Source organism: Ochotona princeps, chromosome 9, assembly GCF_030435755.1.
Source record: "Ochotona princeps isolate mOchPri1 chromosome 9, mOchPri1.hap1, whole genome shotgun sequence".
Taxonomy (NCBI): Eukaryota; Metazoa; Chordata; class Mammalia; order Lagomorpha; family Ochotonidae; genus Ochotona; species Ochotona princeps.
In genome coordinates, this window is record NC_080840.1 from 16,523,826 (window position 1) to 16,542,916 (window position 19,091).

The 19,091-nt window shown below is 39.7% G+C and overlaps 1 protein-coding gene across 2 annotated transcripts in view; it reads left to right on the forward strand.

Moving 5' to 3' along the window:
• SNTB1 (syntrophin beta 1) overlaps window positions 1-19,091 on the forward strand; it is a 228,937-nt gene that overhangs the window by 66,295 nt on the left and 143,551 nt on the right. The window lies entirely within an intron of this gene.

Sequence of the window (19,091 nt, forward strand, 5' to 3'; positions counted from 1 at the left end):
AATTCTGAGAACAGTTCTGGAAGAGAGCAGAGGGGATGTGAATGTTTGTATTTTTCAGGTAAGAGTTGATTATTTATAATTATCTAGTAAGTAAGAAATGAAAAGCCATGCTTCATTTCTTCTTCCAAATCGGACCACAGGGTTTGGAAGTCCTGACCAGCATCTTTAGGGAAAGCAACTGAAGAAAGAGAAGCATTGGCTGTTGACTAAAAGGGAGATTAGAAAACGCTAACCTACTAGGGCTAGTGTTTTTGCACAGTGGGTTAAGCTGCTACCTGCAGTGCCAGCACCCCATATCAGAGTCCTTGCTGCTCTGCTTCTCACCCAGCTCTGCTCATCTACCCAGGAAAGCAGCACGGAGAGCCCTAACTTTTGTGGCTCCTGACACTCACATGGAAGACCCTGGTGGAGTTTCTGGCTCCTGCCCTCTCGTGGTTTAGTTCTGGCTACTGAGGCCATTTGTGGCATGAACTAGAGGACAGCAGATCTATCTGTTAATTTCTGTAACTCTGCCTTTCAACTAAATTATTTTAAAAAGAAAAATGAGACCCACTGACTCTGGAAATGCAGAAGCACTGAGCCTGTGCCCTGCCATGTGACAGCAGGCAGAACAAAGATCCATATTATAGGAGGAAAATGGCACAGATAACTGTGCAGACACTGTCTATGACCAACTAAAGTCAACTTTCAGAGCCCGCGAGTGAAAACTTCACAGTAAAACAGAGAGCTTGCCCACACAAAGTGATCCCTGAGGTATGATGACTCACTCCAGGAAATCAAACAGGCCAGCCAATGATTCTTGAGTAAGTTATGTTCTTCTTTTTCACTCTTTTGAGTTTCTTAGAGAGGATATCTATCTTTTTCGTATTTTGTGTATATATTGTTTTACTACTCATCAGGTTTGTTAGATGACATTAGCTTCTGCCACAAACCCTGTCGTGTTTGAAATAACATCTGGGGAAACATTGTGGATATTGCAGGAACACCATAGTCCTAGTGAACATGTTCTCATAATATTACTCTGTATGGGGCAAACGTTGGAGAACCTGGGTTTGACACTAAACTTTAGATCTAGACTCCATCGTCCTGTCCGTGTTCATCCTGGTAGGTAGCTGTGATGACTCAAAGTTCCTAATATTCATGTTGGGGACCTGAATTGAGATTCAAGATCCTGGTTTTGGCCTAGGCCAGTCCTGGTCAGTATGCAGGTTTGCGGTATGAATGAGTGAATGGGAACCCTCTCTGTCTCTTTGTTTCTTTGACCCTCAAAGAGATAAATAAACACTCCTCTGCAACAGTTGTGTTATGCTCTGAAGTATAAACTCCTGCTAGTGTGGCAAACGGAGCTGACTAATGCCTTTCTACTGGGTAGTGTGCAGTGTCTGACTGGAATTTTTGCATGCTACCTATTCGTAGAATGTTCCTCAGTTCAAAATAGAAAGGATCTACTTTGAGCAAAGAGTACATGAAAGCAAGGGAGGAAATAATAATCTTTTCATGTTGAAGAATCCAGAACCCACATCCTCAGAGCAAGGTTTCCGCTTTCCCAAATAGGAGGAGTAATAGGAAAAGTCTTTGTTTAAAAAGTGAGCCATGGTGAACATTTGACCTAGTAGATAACGTGTTGGTGGAGATGCCTGTGCCTCATATTAGAGTACTTGGGTTTAAGCTAGCTCGGGCTCCACGCCAGCTTCCTGCTTATGCAGACCCCAAAAGGCAATAGTGACAACTCCAGTAGTTGGGTCGATGACACCTACATGTAAGATCTGGATTGAATTTCCAACTGGCAATCTTGGTCCAGGACAATCACGGGCATTCAGAGGGTGAACAAGCCAATGAAACCGCTTTCTTCTCTCTTTATTTGGCTCTTGCTGTTCCTCTGGCTCATCCATGTCTCTGCCTCTTACATAAATATTTCTAAAAGTGAGTCCTGCTAGATTTAGCTAACATCATTTTGAATGTTTTCACTCCCTCTCCCCTTTTTAAATCATGAACTGTAATTCTTTCTTCCTCTTCTTAGGTCAAAGTTTTAGAAATGGCTTTTGTTAACCAAAGGAGACTTGGAAAAGAGTGCCTGGTTTACCCAAAAGTCATATTAGCACTTTGAAGAAAAGAACACAGCTATAGCACCCTATTAAACATTTCAGTAATAAAATTCTTTACAAAGGTTTGGAGCTTTCTAACTTTTAATTTCCATATCCACATGGAGAGATGAGCATCTTGGAAAGAGCCAAATTAGTTCCCAGGGCAGTCAAAGGAGGCTCTGATATTGAAACACTGCTCGTTGCATGTACAGTCCTCCTATTTTAATGAAATAAAATCATCATGCTGGTCCCCTGTGCCAAGATTATACAGCATTCGGGAATACTACATGATTCCAGTTCAAGTTCATTTTAGGGGAATTTAAAAATTCAACAAGTCATAATCGTAACCCAGAATCAAGCTTATGGTCTCTTGGAACAGCTGGAGTGCAGGTGATAGAGCGAAAACAGTTCCATTAGAGCCCTCTGCAGGGTTTGCGTCTGGTTCTGGTACTCACTAGCTGAGATTCAGGGCCAGTCTCCTGTGCCATGGGAGGAACCAGGCATTTGCATGATGACTGAGAGCCTTTCCTGCGTTGACTTCATGGTACTCTTGTCGGGTAGAGGAGCTAGCTTTTTCCAAAGAAGTCATAAATAAAACCAGATGACTCAGAAGTCCTCTATTCAGACCTAGTCCTTGCAAGTTTCCATAAGTCCCCTTACAGAAAGATTTTGACCCTATCAATTCTCATTTGTTATTATTTGAAAGGCATAGTGTGTGTGTGTGTGTGTGTGTGTGTGTGTGTATGAGAGAGAGAGAGAGAGAGAGAGAGAGAGAGAGAGAGAGAATCTTCCATCAACTAGTTCACTTCCTAAGTGGCTGACATGGCCAGATTTGGGCCAGACCAAAGCCAGAAGCTTGGAGTCTAATGTCTAATGTTTGTAACACTGGCCATCTCTCAGTCTCTGGACGTGAAATAAATGCCTCTTGTTACAGAATATGTGTGGCTGTTGTGTATGGTGGATGCTTCATTTCTTTAACTGTGAAAGAAAAATGAGAGTTAAGCATTCTCTTTTCCTTATTGAACACACCAAAAATAACATCAGAATTTAATTTGAATTTATAAAATTGTAGTTTATTCATGGAGCTAAAAAAAAAAACCTGTATTCTTTCTTCTTAGCTATTATTTCATAAGCCACTATGTGACAGATCTTGTACTCAATTCCCTCTCCGGATATATGCCCTTTGAAGTTTTAAAGTCACTGTAAACAATAGGTAATATTATTTCTCTTTCATAGGAGAAGTAAATGAAGTGTAAAGTTATTCAGTAACCAGCTTGGGGTTACTCAACCTGTATTAGTATGGAATTTTGAACTCATCCCATTGACCCTAATTGTCATATATACACTTACAGTACAGAATTTTTTAATTGAGATTTTTTGAGACCCCTTGTATACATGGATTTCAAAATGTTTGCACCAAAACAAAAATATTTTAATTCCATATGCCCATACATACTTCACAGTACTTTGAAATGCCCGTGTGTTATGAGTAAATTGAGAGACTTACGTAGTCTTCTCCTTTGTAATGACGATTTACTGTAAAATGAAACTTATTTTGAAGTCCTTTTCATGCACATCTCTTAAATATTTAGCAATCAGTAGAATAGTTTTGGGCTTAGTTTTGTTGAACGGATTCTTGTATTTGTGGGTGGACATGCCCTGTGGGGCTGTTGACAGAATAAATGGAACACCAGTTGTACCTAAGTTGAGACAAGATGAGATGACTATTTCTCAGCGGTTGTATCTGCACTTTGGCTTGATGTCACAGCCACTGGCATGGTGTCTGTATGGGGCGGCAGTGCTCATAGAGTGCTGGGACATTAACCTGCACCTCTGCTTGAAAAATACATGAATGGAAAGAATTGGATCTAACAAACCAAGTCTCATGCTAGACAGGTTTTTCAGTAGCACCATCAATCTGTAATGATAAACTGAGCATCACAGCCACTATACTCCTTCAATATGCTGAGAAAACAACAGGATTTGCATTGGGGAAGGGCTGTTTGAATGTTTATCTATTTACCTTTTTGAATTTCAAAGGCAAAGACACAGAGACAACTAGACAAACAGCTCTTACATCCACTGATTTTCTACCAAAATACCCACAACAGCCAGAGTTTGGCCAAATTGAAGTTGGATTTGAACTCCATTCAAATCTCCTGTGTTGGTGTCAGGAACCTAAGTACTTGAAATGTCATATGCTTCCTTGTAGAGTACACGTTAGTGGGAAGCTGGGTCATTTGTGCAAGCAGGGATTGATTCCAAGCACAACGTGGGATGGAGGTAAACCAGGAAGTGGCTTAACCTACTGCACCATCATTTCTGCAGCCATTTTTGAATTCTTTGATAAGCTTGGGTTCATATTGCAATTGATAGCTTTTGTAATTATAAACACATGGGGAAACTTACTTTAAAAATATGAATGTGAAAGGCAGAGTTACAGAGAAGGAAAGGTAGAAGTGCAGAGAGATGTTTTATCCACTGGTTCACTCCCCAAATGGCTAAAACAGCCAGAGTTGGGCCACAGTGAGCCAGGAGCCGGTTCTCCCATGTGGCTAAAAAATCCGAAGTATCTCTCCCTGCTTTCCATCACACAAGAAAGCTGAGAAAAATTATTCTGGATGCTAGCATTCTCATCTCCATTAATTCCCCTTTACTACAGGAAGCTCTTGTCCAATATAGCAAAAAGACCACAGGGTCAAACTCATTCAGAATCTGTTAGCTGTTGATTAGCCCAGTAAGCAGCAAGTTGAGAATTCTCATAGGGCATTACTCATCTCATTACTGGGAACATAGTAAATTTCACATCAGAATGGTAAAAATCCTTGCTTCTTCATGAATCTCTTCTGTGTTAGCCTGGCTCTACTGCAGCCCGTATCTCGTTGAAATATTCTATATACTGTGGAGAAACTGTTTAGCTAGTTTTCCTTTTCTCTGAAAACAGTGGGCCGGCTTTACTCAGTGTTAAGCATCCTACACTCACAGCAAACAATGAGGTGCTTACCACTGTTGATATTACTAGTTTTATTAGACCAGAAATTGAGTAGGAAAATCAAATGACTGGCTCACAGTGATACCTCTAATCCATGGACCCTGGGCTGCCTGACACTAATATTCCTGTTCCTAGTACCATACCTGCCTCTTACACGGACTGAAAGAATCTTGGAGTTCACAGATAACCTCAGTTCACAGCAGGACTATTTCTCTGAAACTATATGACACTTCCTGCAGCAATTTTAATTTATTGCAACTAGAAATTACAAAATGAGGCCGACTTTGAGCCTTCATGTCTGAGATTCCATACTCTTTACTGTGTTAGCCAGCAGGTAGTAAGAGTTGCTTAATCAAGTGCATTTTTCTGTCCTCTGTTACTTCATCTCTAAGTCTTTTATGCAGGAAACCTCCACATCTTTCAATCTCTTGATCACAGCAGGTTCTCTGTATTTCCTGCAGTGTAATGCAAAAGTAGAGGGAAGAAATTGTTGCCTGAGAATTCTGGCCAACATTATTTAAGATGAAGAGGAGCACAGCAGATTGACTATTAGATTATTAGCTCTGGCAATGCCAAGGATGTTTGCTTGTCACCATTCAAATTGCAGATTTTTGTGACTATTTGATTACCAGCACTATTCCACATTGCCAGGATATGCTTCTTCAAAAGTTACTGGAAGTTCATTGTCGATTGCCACTAGTTCCATGCACTCCTTACATCATGGATCTTTGTAATTCTGGCAGAAAGTCCACATACTAGCTCTAATTTTCCCTCTGAAGATTCATGTTTTTCCTTATGTGCTATGAAAGGAGTATGATAAAACTATTATCTTTCTGCTGCGGGGTGCTTTCCCTTGTAATGATTACTGAAACAGACATTTATTTCACAACATCCACTATCATCTTATGTGTTATTTGAAATCCATGAAACATTTTTCCAAAAATGTTGTGTATGATGACCAACAGTTTTTCAGGGAATGTCTGACAGGGAACTAGGAAAGAAATGATCATTGGAATACTCAAATCATATTCGGATTTTTTTTCAATGTTTGCTAATGATTTCTTTTAAAACTATCCATCTTCTGAGTAGATTTTTAAAATTCTAATGAAAACATGTCTTTAAGCATGAGTGGAATAGTTTGTTTATATCCTCTGTGAGTAGAGAAAATTTTACTTCTTATTAAATACATACATGTTAGAAACAAACACCTTTATTAAAGTGGGAAGAAAAAATTAATAGTTTCAAAATGTTAAGCATCTAACTTATCAAGCCTGTCTTGACTCTAATCAACTCTCAGACTGATCAGATCAACGGTGATAACTTCTTTTTGCTTCTGGTACCAACAGTCTACGTTGTTGTCATTGTCTGTGACAATTCAGTGATCTCATTAGTAGTATTAAATTTTCTTATGGTGATTTTTAAGAATGGCTTCCTGGGATGCAGGTGTAGCCATTGAAGAAGATAGCAGACAATGTTTAAGATTTCCTCAGTCTTGTGTTATGATGGCAACATGCTCCCAACCACCTGCTTCCTCGTGTGTTCTATTAGATTAGAGAAGCAGAGTCCATCTGAGACAAGGGGCTGCCTGGGTGCAGGCCGTTTCTTTGGAAGATGTCATAAGAAGTGCAATGGAAGCCCGTTGAGCATGCACTGTGGAGCTGGTTTTTCTTTGGGAAACTGGACGAAATCTCTTTCAGAAATCTTTTGACGAGTTTCCCAAACATACCTAAAGGGTATCAAGGTTGGAGTATTATCCACTAACTCTTCACCTCGCCCTTGCTCCCTCTGCTGCCCTGCTCTGCCCAGCCTCACAGTGTGGAGAAGTATAGACAGAATGAGTTCTGTAACTTTCGAGATTGCTGAGGTTTGAGATGCTGGGAAGCTCTCAGAGTCTAGAGGAAATGTTCACCATGGCTGTTGCTGGAGACAGTGTATTCGATCAGTGGTGGCCCCCACTGTCTGCTGTCCCATGTCCTGGCGCCTCCTTACCCATCCTTCATCCCCACCTTCCAGCCTGCTCCCCGCTCTTCCCTCCCTGTCCTGTGCTTCTGTCCTTGGCCCTCAATGATTCCTATGACTTGCTGTGTTCCCCTTGCGCCCATCCCCAACCTCTCTGCTGTCTTCCTAATCTGACTTCATGTTTGCCAATCCTCCTCCCTCTCTAGCTAATACCATCCTTTTCTAGGGCCTTATCCCTCTTACCTGCTTTCCGTCTCATCAAAATAGCCCCAGCAAACAGTGGCTTAAAACCTCAACTCTTATATTGGACCAAACATTGTACACTACATTGTGAAGTAATCTGCAGCTGTACACTTAAAATCTAGTACTTGTTTTCCATCAAATTACTGAACCCTCTTCCCTGTTCCATGTTCCGTAAATGGGAGTCTACTAAAAATAACTTCAGCATTTGAGAGCTGGAATGTGGTGAAAGTTTTATGTGCATGTGGAGAACTTTATTCTGAGTGTTGGAGGAGACACATACCTCTGCCTAGGAGATGACATTTTGGTAGAACTCAGCAGTTAAGGCCTGCAATAGATTTCATTAATGCAGGCAGACCCTGGCCCATGGATGTTAACTTTCCTTGAGGACTGAAATATGTCAGAGTTTACAAGAGCTCTGATGTACTGTCCTTACAGGGTTGTTGTCCAGGGTAACCAGGCTGACCTTAGAGCAAAAATCAAAAAGCTCCAAAGTCTTGCAGTCTCTGCTGTGTGCCACGGTTGTCCCCAAAGCTCCTGGCAGGAAGCTTTTCCTGATGAATGAGCTGGAACACACACACACACACACACACACACACACACGAGCTTGAGTGGATGCACAGCTTTTCATTAAAGTGAGTCCTAAATCCACAGTTTCAACCATTGTGGATCAAAAATATTTGGGAAAAAATGTACCCATAGTAAGTATGTAGATGTTTTATCTTGCCATTCCTTCAACGTACAGTATGTCATTATTTATAGTACATGCATAAGGAGCTTAGGCTTTTTAAAAGTATACAGAATGATTCTGTAAGTTCTACGCAAATGCTGGGTCACTTTACCTAAGGGACTCAAGCATCCATGGGTTTTGGTATTGTTTGAAGGTTGTTAAAACCAATCCCCCATAGACACCGAAGGCTGATTTATGTAATACAGGTACAATATCATGCCATGTGTAACTCATTTGAGTCTTCCTTATTCATCAAGTAACAGCATAACTTTGAGTATTATCTTGTATAAACACATCACTATTCTCAGAGTTTGGAGAAGTGTTGTAAAAAATGACCAGATTGGAGTTAAATTTTGAAGTCTGCACTAATGGTGTCATTTCTTTCCCCCGAAGAGATCTACATAAAACATCTTAAATAGCATAAATAAAAGTGGCACTAGGGCTAGCTTTATATAAATTCATCTCATAAGTGCAGCTGTGTCACATTTGCTCACGAAAAACCCGGCCAATTAGAGTAGTAAGGCTGCTTCAATTAGACAGCAGTTTTAATTGGAAGTTAAGGATGGCAGCTGAAGTTTTATGTGAGCCTCAGCATGTTTTGGTTCTATGGGAGTGGGAGGGCTATGGTCTGCACAGGTCAGTCTTTGTGTTCATTATAGCTCCACAAATTCCATTGCAATGAACTAAATACATCCTGCAAGACAGGTCAGACTTCAGGGGCTAAACAGAAAAGTCACAGCCCAAACCTGACTGCCACTACGTGGCAGAGTTTCTTGTCAGACACATTTAAATGCAAGAGTGCCACTTTTTATTACAATTTCTTTAAATAATCAACTAAGTTTTCAGTTAAAAATTAAATTTTAACTAAATGTCTGTATAACTCCTTAAAGCATTCTTTATAGATGCTTTACATGACACCCTAGGAATTTCTAAAAGTCATGAGGAAATAAATCCACTGATTTAGTTTCCCCTCTGAAATCTCATTTATTTATAAGGCCTGCAAAACAAGGAACCTACCCAAAACTGCTACAGGAGTGCAGTCAAGTATTTAAATCCCCTAATTATGGTCCTAAAGTTCTTTCTTTGACCTAAGTCTCTTAAGCTGCTGCCTAAGCCTGGTATAGTATGTAGAAGGCTCATGGAAAATCCTTGGTGACTGATAGATTGAGACGTGTGTGTGTGTGTGTGTGTGTGTGTGTGAGAGAGAGAGAGAGAGAGAGAGAGAGAGAGAGAGAGGTAATTGATCATTTTTGTTCTGTCTAAATAAATATGAAATGCTTTCCCACCCACTGCTGAATTGGCACTGGGATAACCAATGAGGCGTCAGCATCATTTTTGATGAGGTTACTGTCCCGTCAACCTAGAAATCACCTTGTCAAGGTACCACCATACAGAAGATGCTTGAGTCACTATATTGTCAATGTTTGAGCTTCTAAAAGATACTCGGCTGTGCAGTTAATAACACTTAATGAGTCTGTAATACACCTTGTCCAAATTCAGCATCGGGCAAGAATTGGTGGTGGATCAAATAGAAAGGAAAAGCCAATCATTTGACCTGCATGTTTGAGTAAGTGATTGCTCAAGAAGAAATCTTATTCTTTTTATAAGTATGCTTCCAGACTTAATTTACCACTTATCATAATATTAAACAAGTAAAAGGTAGAAAAATCACAGTTCCATTGGAGGATCAAACAAGTGTTAAAAATAGCAAACATATCCCAATGTGATCATTTCATTCCTATCCAGATTTTATACTATATATTAACTGCTGCATATTAAAGAATTCTTGATGATATTCTTTTTATGACTGAGTAGTGTTCCATTTTGTGTATACATATATTGCATTATCTTTATTCAGTCAGCAGTTGATGGAAATATAGGTTGATTCCATATCTTAGATATTATAAATTGAGCTGCCATGGGCATGGAGATACAAGTAACTCTCTTTAAGTATCATGAGTTGATTTTTATATAAGGTGTAAGGTAGGGATCTTGTTTCATACTTCTGCACATATGGATGAATTTGTTGAAGAGAGTGTCCTTTTTCTAGGAATTGATTTCAGGTCATTGTCAAAGATTAGTTGGCTGTAGATATGTGAATTAATTTCTGGGATTTTGTTCTATTCCATTGACATACATATCTATTTTATGTGCCAGTACTAGGACATTTTGGTTAAAACTGCCATGTAGTATGTCTTGAATTCTGCTATTGTGATGCCTCTGGATTTTTGTTTAAATTGCATTAGCTATTTGGAGTCTCTTGTTTCAATATGAATCATAACATCTCTAGATCTAAGAAGAATGATGTTGATATTTTGATTGGGATTGCATTAAACTGTAAATTGGTTTTGCTAGTATGGACAATTTGATATTCTATCAACCCATAACATGGAAGATTTTTCTGTTATGCTTGTCTTCCATTAGTTTCTTGAATGCTTCATAATTTTCATTGTAAAGATCTTTCATTTCTTTGGTTAAATTAATATAAGGCATTCAACATTTTTTTAGTTATTGTGACTGGCAATGAGTTTACAGTTTTTTTTTTTCTCAGAGAGGTTGTTGTCTGAGTAAACAAAGGTTATTAATATTATGTGCTGATTTTTTATCCTGCAACTTTACCAAACTCTCTCTCTGCAATGGTCTTACTGGAGTGTTTTGGTTCCTCTATCAATGCATCTCAAGGACATGTGGCAATGACTTCAATACAAATGGAGGTCCAAATACTGCAGGTCTGAACTTATTTGTGTTACCAATCAGCATTGCAAAAGTTAAATAAATTTTTTGCAGCCATAATCTCATTGAATCATACTGAAAATTCTCAAGCTCCTTGGATTTCCACTCCAGAGCTCTGTATAGCAAATCCTGGGGACTTGATGATGGAATACTGTGGCTCAGAGACCCTCAGAAGGACAGACAGGGAAGAGGGATGCTCTCAGGCCTTGGACTGAAGGTTGGAGCCAACTAGACAAGCAAGTGCAGTCTTAAAGGGGGATATAGGCTCCAGGTTGGCACATCCTACTGCCCTGGAGGACTCTTTACCCTAAGGGAAGAGGTGTGGCCAGAGGAAGAACAACCTAGAAGCTTCAAAAGTAAAGGGGACATAGGCCTCCCTTGCCTTTTTCATTGGCAGGACCGCTCAGGGCTTTCCTTCCACCTCAAGTCTGTCCTTGGGACTGCTGAATTCTCCCTTTTTGAAGCACCTGAAGAAAGAGGGCTTTGTTTTGCCTCTCATTTTGTTTTCTCTAAAAATACCCTGAAGATCATCTGCTTCTAAGTGTGGGATGGAATCACAGCCTCTAACTCTGACCCTGTTTCCACGCCTGGAGTTAGGCGACTAAAAGCACATCAGGCTAGAGAGTCTCCATCAATCAGACTGACAGCAGAGAATCTGAAGGCACTGCGGGAGCAAAAACAGAAATTGAGGAATCAGAGCTTTTGTCACATTTCCTGGGCTATTGGAGTCACTCAAGTAACCGTTCGGTATGGACCAGCTCTCTGTATGGGCCCCATGTTTTAGCTCCTAATGTGTGCAATAGGAGAACTGTAATTGAGTGGGCTGTTGGAATGGGGTTCAGCTGGCCACATTTCAGCCTCTGTGCTAGCAGGTGATATTTCATATCCTCTAGGCAGGATGGAAGGGAACATTAAGCTGCATTTCCATTATCACTAAGGTGCTTAGTGGCCTAAGGATCAGAATGAGAATTCTAATCAGTCTGCCTAATGTTTACCTGGGAAGCCTCCCACAGAACTAGCATGAGTTTGCATGGGAAATCTGAATCACCTTCCTTACTCTAAAAACAGATCTGCCAAAATTCCTAAAAATTGAAGCATAAGGGAATCAGCAATGAGTTAAAAGACCCTAGACTGTGGACAAAATGGTCACTTCTGGGTAACCTAAGGACTTCTGCAGAGGGGATTGGCTCTTTCAAATGAAACATTAAAATCCAGGACAAAGGCCGGGAAAGGATAAGTAAGGAAATTAATGTTCAGAAAAGCCCATACTCTGGTCCTCTTGGCCTTTGCCCTCATCTGAATTATTTAGCAGTTGCCAAACCACTTAATAGGACTAGGAAAATGTGCTGCTTCCCATTCTAATTCATGGTAGTTGAGAATTCAGGTTGATGGGGTCAAGGGCATCTAAACTGAATACCAATGTGAGGCTGAATTCCTAAGCTGTTGTGTTCCAGACTGTTTACAGCTGTGGGCACAGATAGTAAGTTCTTATTACTATTAAAAGTTCTTATTATCTATCAAAATTCTGAATATCCACTGCCCAGACAGGAACCTATCTCTAGCATGCTTAAGTGGGAAAGGATACATATTTGCAAAGTCAGCGGCTGGAGTCCATGATAAATTACTGGGACTGACCATCACAAAAATAGAGTGTTTTGCTTACGATGTGAGCTAAAGAGTCAGTTTTGTTCTTTTTGCGTGTGTAAAGCAAATAACATGATGTTAGTACTTTAGGGATAAAAAGTTAAATTCCTAGTATAAGAAAGCACTTTGAAGCCTGCTTTGAAAGAAAATTGTTACAGATCATTATAAAATAGTGAAATTTTGCACACAGTCTCTTCTTTATTGTCAGTCAACCTGTGGCAGGACTGCTTGAAGTGGATAATTTATTCCTATATTCATTCATTCATTCATTATTCATACATCTACCAAATACGTCCTGGACCCAAACTGAACTTAGCACTAAAACCGCAGGGATGAAAGATGAACATTGCTTCTCTAAGGAGCCAGGATTCTGGTGGGAGAGGTGAGTATGTGAACCATTCCTCATGACTCCCTGGAGAAAGGGTGCTGGGAGCTCTGTGGGCTGAGGAGAAGCACGCGGATTCAATCCGAAGGAACCTTGCAGGGAAACGTGGCCATCACTGCTTGATGTTGGTTCGTGTACGCTTCTGGAGTCCTTACTTCCTTGGTGAGTTGCACATGCACACTTGCCTTTTGGATCAACCTCAGTTAAGATGACTTTCTCAAAACACTGCCTCCACTTACCAAAAAGTAGGACAGGATCATGAGTTTAGGTGTGTTTTGTACATATGAAACAAAGAGAGGAAGAACGCTGGAGAATGGCGCCACCACTCTTCCATGTCACTTCTGTCACTGGAGATGATTCTCTGATCTGTGGCAAGTGATTCTGTATTAATTCCTGACATCACACGAAATCTCATCTAGTAGTTTCATTGGGTCCCCCATATCCTTTTATTTATTTATTTATTTATTTTGCTGTGCTATCATCATCTTTTGCTTACACGTCATTTCAAAGGAATGTCTTCAGTTTGTGAAATCCAAGTCTTATTTGGCTTATTTTTTTTTTTAACACTTTTCTTCCTCATGTGAGACGAATCAATTTGCTGCAGTTTTCTGGGCTCCACTAAGTAACTGCAAGCCTCATTTTTTTTTTAGAGAATGAAGAATCTTGAGCACTGCATAAAAATAAATAGAAACCCCACTTAAATATAGGTAATTTTTTCTTTGTTGAGTTAGAATAATGAGCCAAGTTCCATGTTTCTTTCACAAGGATATGAGACAAGCAGATGATTTGACTTTCAAGCATTTGGGCTAGATTTGTCTTGGGTAAGCGGAGGGGTTAAAATAAATGTTGAGTGACCTTGGGTATACCTTATTAAAAGGAATGGAGCATGTTTGTAGAGGGAAACGAAGAGAAAGTTACAAAATGAAAGTTGCTTTTAAAAAATCGTAGCATACAGTTAGAACAGAATCAGAATGTAGAATCAGAATTAGAACAGAATGTGACTATGATAGTGATTTTTCTCTTTTGAATGTATGGAATTTCCTCAATGTAGCTCATCTTTTCGCAGAAATTTGAGGCTGCTGACAGATCAAATGGTTTAACATTTCAAATCATTTCAGTATTCCGCAAATGCAATAAATATCAAGGTAGCTTGTGTTGAGTGCAAGAACAGATGTTGTTTCTGCAGGAAGCAGGAGGGAAGCTTCAAGCCACAGACTTACAGCAACTCTGAGATTTATTCTATGTGCTTCCCTGAATGTAGTTTGTTACTTTTGACTGTGGTAGTTTGATAAATTTGCCATCCATTGATGTTTCATTTGGTGGACAGCTTTCTTGCCTGAGTTGTCTCCTGGATCAGAGACCACTGGCTTGTCTTCCAATTGAATTAACAGAGGCTTCGGAACTTTGTTTTTGAAGGCTTTGAATATATCTTTATAATTAGCCTTCTAAGGGTGGTTCTTAAGAATCGATAGTACTTAGGAATGGTGCCTGCTTCTTATCTCCACTTTGTAGACCATGTTACAAAGTGAAATGCTAGGAAAGGACTTGCCTGTGTACCTCAATGATTCTGTTTCCTCTTGCATTAAGAAATTAATTACTGCGCCAAACTGCCCTCCATGAAATGTGATATACATATTGTCCTTGTGAGGGTCGGCTGTGGGTCTCTTGGGAAAACCGAATTACACAGATGGACAGAGCTCACAGTACACACATTGACTCCTGCTGGAAACATCATTATGGATGGCATTATACACACTGGTGTCTCGAATGTGATGTGATGTAGGCAGGGCTCCGTCTCTACAGGGGTGAGAGATAATACAAGAAAATAAATCATAAATATTCCTGGAAGGTACATTTGGAGTCTCTGCAGAGGAGGAAACTAATTTTTCACCTAATAGATTATTCAACTAAGAAGAGTTAAAAATTCAAATACAAGGGTACTTCAAAAACTTTGTAAGAAAATAGGAATGAAAGATAAGCTTATTTTCAAATAGAAAAAATTGAAATCCATGCATTATTTTTCATGTAATAAGCATATAAAAAAGAGAGAGAGAACCCCCCCTGATTATGTGTTTATAGATTGGAATAATCTTAAACAGGTAAAGAGTATGAAATAAGAAGTGCTAATTAGGAACTTGTTTCTCCAGATATACTCCAGCTATAACAGACTTAAATATTCCTCCTCATGGTTTAAGTACTGTCCTGTTCTTGGATTTCTTCTTTGGAATAATAATAATCTTTTTAGCTGCCCCTATATGGTTAATAAAATGCATGATCTATTTTAATGCTTGTATCACATTTTTGTTATTGGTAATGGCCTGTTATTAATAAATTCACCATGGATCAATCTCAAAAAGATACATTGAGTAAAATAAACCAGAAATACACAGCAAAAATACATGTGGTATGCTTCTATTTATAGACTATTGTGGAATCAGCAAATCTTGTTAGAAATCGGGTCAATGACTGTTTTTTGGTAGGGGGAGGTAGTGAATGAGAAAGAAGGGCAGTGTCTCGGCTGATGAAAAATCTTCTGTGTCCTTATTCAAACAGAAACATGTGCTTAATATCTAACATTTCAATCTGTAAATTGTATTTAATTAAAAAAATAGTATTGCTGTGGAATGTGTGTATGTGTGTGAGAGAGAAGAGGCTGAAAGAAAGACTAAACTGGTTGTTTATGCTCATGCACGTGCAAGACAGTATTGCACCTGAACTCACATGATCTTATTCCAGACCTTCACTCTAAAGCCATGTCCAATAATTCTAACATACACATTGCCCCAAAATTGGGGTCAGTGCGCTTTCAGATGCTTTTTTTTCAAGGCGATAGAGATAGATTTCTGAAACCACAAGAGTTTTATCCTCAACGAATGAGTGGAAAGGGACTAGCATCACAGATCCAGAGCCTGTGTGATAGTTAATGCGGAGTGCTGGACCCTAAAGCCTGGACAAGTCTACTCTGCCACATATTAGGCATGTGATGTTGGACATGTAAAACTACCTCAGCCTCAGCTTCTTCAAATGTGAAACAAATTGAAATCAAGCATACATGTGGCTAGTCATGGACAACTCAATGGTGTGTGTGAATTGTTAGTTCAAGGTTTACCATTACTATTCTCAAAAGTTGTGGTTTACAGAAGCAATAAATGTGCCTATGATATGAATGTCTTCCATGGTGAGGTTTTTCTGTTAGGTACTTTTCTCTAAATGTCCACATAATTTATCATCACATTAAAGAAACACATAGAAAATTGAAGTTCTGTATCTCTCTGTCCTCTTTGTTTGGCAGCAGGTGTTGCTCAAAAGTTTAGGGTTGTGTGAATTTCGAGCACTGCAGGAATGTGTCATGTATTTCTATGTTCTGGCAGAAAATGCATGCAAGTGTAATTGACTTACACATCTGCAGTTCCGTGAACTCTGAGTATGAATCACTGAAGTATGTCTTGATGTTTATAAATGATTGCAGACCTAGAAAGAACTGTTTCTTAGAAGTAATCAGGAAATTATGCGGCAGGGTGTGGGTGGACTTGCTTAAAGAGAAGATTCCATTTAGGAAGTATTTGGTCATTTTTCAAGGATGAAAAGCAGGAAAAAGGAAAGAATCCCTTTCTGTTCTTTTGAAATGTGATTAACAGGAGAAACTGCTTTGATGGTAAAACGTTCCTTCTCTGTGCCGTCTGTGTTATTATAGATAGCGTATTAGGCTATACATGTTTGAGTATTTATCAGATCACTCCTGAGCCTTCTCAGGTCACAAATTCTGTATTGACTTTACTCTTGCCCAACAAGGTAAAATATTTAAAGAAGCATTGTCTGCTGAAACAAACAGAAAAAAGAATGAAGTTTGGGTCCTGTGGAGCAGTCTGAGCTCCTGGCTCCAAGACACCGGAGCACATGCATAGTTACTGCTTGCATGGTGCGTTTGTGTGGACGGGAGCCTGGAGGCTAAGTTGCGGGATGACATGAGCAAGTGCGCATTCTCTAACTCACGGACAGACTTCTCATTAAACATGTGTTCTGAGGGAGCCTTGGGACTTGGGGGTATTGGGTGTACTTTATCTTAGGGCAACAAAATTTAGGAAGTATAAAGATGTTTAGAACGTATGTGACATTTAAAGGTGTTGATTATATGGTGATAGCCCAAATTCTTTTTCAGCCCTTAGAAAACTGTTAAGTTCACATACCTAAGAAATAGTCCTCTTACCCTATTAGCACTTGTTATCAGCAACAACATGAAATGCAAAATTAGCAAAGGGGTAACAGAGAGAGGTTGGATAAAAATAACAAAATATAGTTGAAAAGAATCGGCAATTCCACAGGACAGTGGGACAACTGTGGATCCGCAGCAGTATAATGTAGTGTATGAAGAGCTGGAATCAAGAGCCTAATAGGCTCCAAACATGGAAAAATGGAGGGGGATTGGGATGCTGATTGCCCAGTTTGATTACTTTACATCATACGCTTCTGTTGAGATATTACACAGTGCCCATTAGAGATGTATACATATTATCAAGTTATTTTTAAATAAAGAAAAAAATACCTGAAATATTTTTTTCAGACTGCTTGCCCCAACCATCTTGTTGAAACTTTGTATTTTCTGCAGCTAGTACTTGGATTCCAATGCTCTGCTACAGTCAGTAGTTTATCTCTTAAACGACTCAGCAAGACTTTCGCTTGGGTTCTTATTTTCAAGGTTGTTTGAAATGTTCACATCCCATGTCCCAGTGCCAGAGTTTGAGTCCCAGCTCTGTTTCCAATCGAGCTTCCCTGCAGTGCACACACTGGGAACATCAGGTAATGACCCAAGTGCTCAGACCCCTCCCACCCAGTTGGGCGACTGTATTGAATTCCAGACTCCTGACTTTGATCTTGCCCTAAGCAGCTGTTTTGGACTTTTGGAGAAACAACAAGGTAATGAAGATCTCAAATTATTTGTCTATTTCTGTTTCTTCCACTGCATTTTAAATGAGTGAAAATAAATACTTTGTGTTTACATAGCACATGCAAATATGCCCTAAAATATTTTCTGGAAATTGTTTTAAGATTCTTATTGCTACCTAGGCAGAGTTACCCTTTAGAACACATCTGAACATAGGTTACCATCTGATTTAATGTTTCTAACCAATTCAAGTGTTTCAGGTTATTAGCCCCTGTTTTGCAAATGCAGCAATTGAGGCTTTGGGAGGTCAAAAAAGGTTTCAGAAAGCCATTTGTGGAGCAGTAAGGAGGGTGAACCAAACTGGTCTGATTCAAAGTCTGTATTCTTTTAGCTGAACTATGCTAGTTCTTGAATAAACCAGTAGGTTTCCTGTTTAGTTTGCACTTTCCCTTCAATACCCACAACATCCTCTTTCTTCTGCCCAGCTCCAAGATTAGATCAGAGAACACAGTGTTTCAGAATAAGAGGAGAGTTTTAGGTCATCGCTTCAATTCAACAGCTCCTTCCATCTTCAGCTTAGACCTTTGCCTTTTGTCCTTTGGGTTGGTCCTCACGTGTCTGCAAAGAAGGCTGGAAGAAGGAGCAGAAATGGATAACTTATAATAAAAGAAAAATCACTAAGATTACAGTCCCTAAAATGCCTCGAGAGTGTTTTATGCCCTTGCTCTTGTTCTCTGTATCGGTTTCTTGGGTGGAAAGAGCGAAGGAAACTATCATTATGGTTTACATTTTTTTCTATATAGCAGACACTTTAGATATATATTTGGTTTAACTAACACGTATAACAATGCAAAGGCGTTAGTGTTGTTGTTTTTTTTCTTTCACAGAGAAAGGGAGACATAGAAATCGAGAGACCTCCCGTCTACTGATTCACTTCCCAGATGGCCGCAATAGCCAGTGCTGGGGCAAACAAAAGCCAAGAGCCAGGAATTTCATCTGAATGTCCCACATAGGTGGCTGTGGCTCACATACTTGGGCCATCTTTTGCCACTTTTCCCAGTCCATTAGCATGGAACTAAGTTGCAAGTAGAGAAGGCCAGGCATGAGCTGGTGTCCATTTAAGGTGCCAGCATAGCAGGCAGCTGCTTCACTTGCTATGTAACCATGCTGGCCCTTGTTTTCCTCTCCTTTCAAGAAAGCGCTTCTTAGGCTTAGAAAGCTTGAACACCTTGTCCATGATCTCAAAGCACTTTGGAGACTGAAGATTTTAAGGTAAATCAGACTTCAAATGGTTGGTTAGAGCAGCCCAGTAGGGAAAAGAAAGGGCTTTGGACTCAAATACAGGTTTGTATGGAACACCCTGAGTTTGAGTATATCGAGCCTTCTGCGTCCTCTTCTGCTCGTGGTTTGTAAGAACTCTGTGTCACAAGATTATTGTGAGA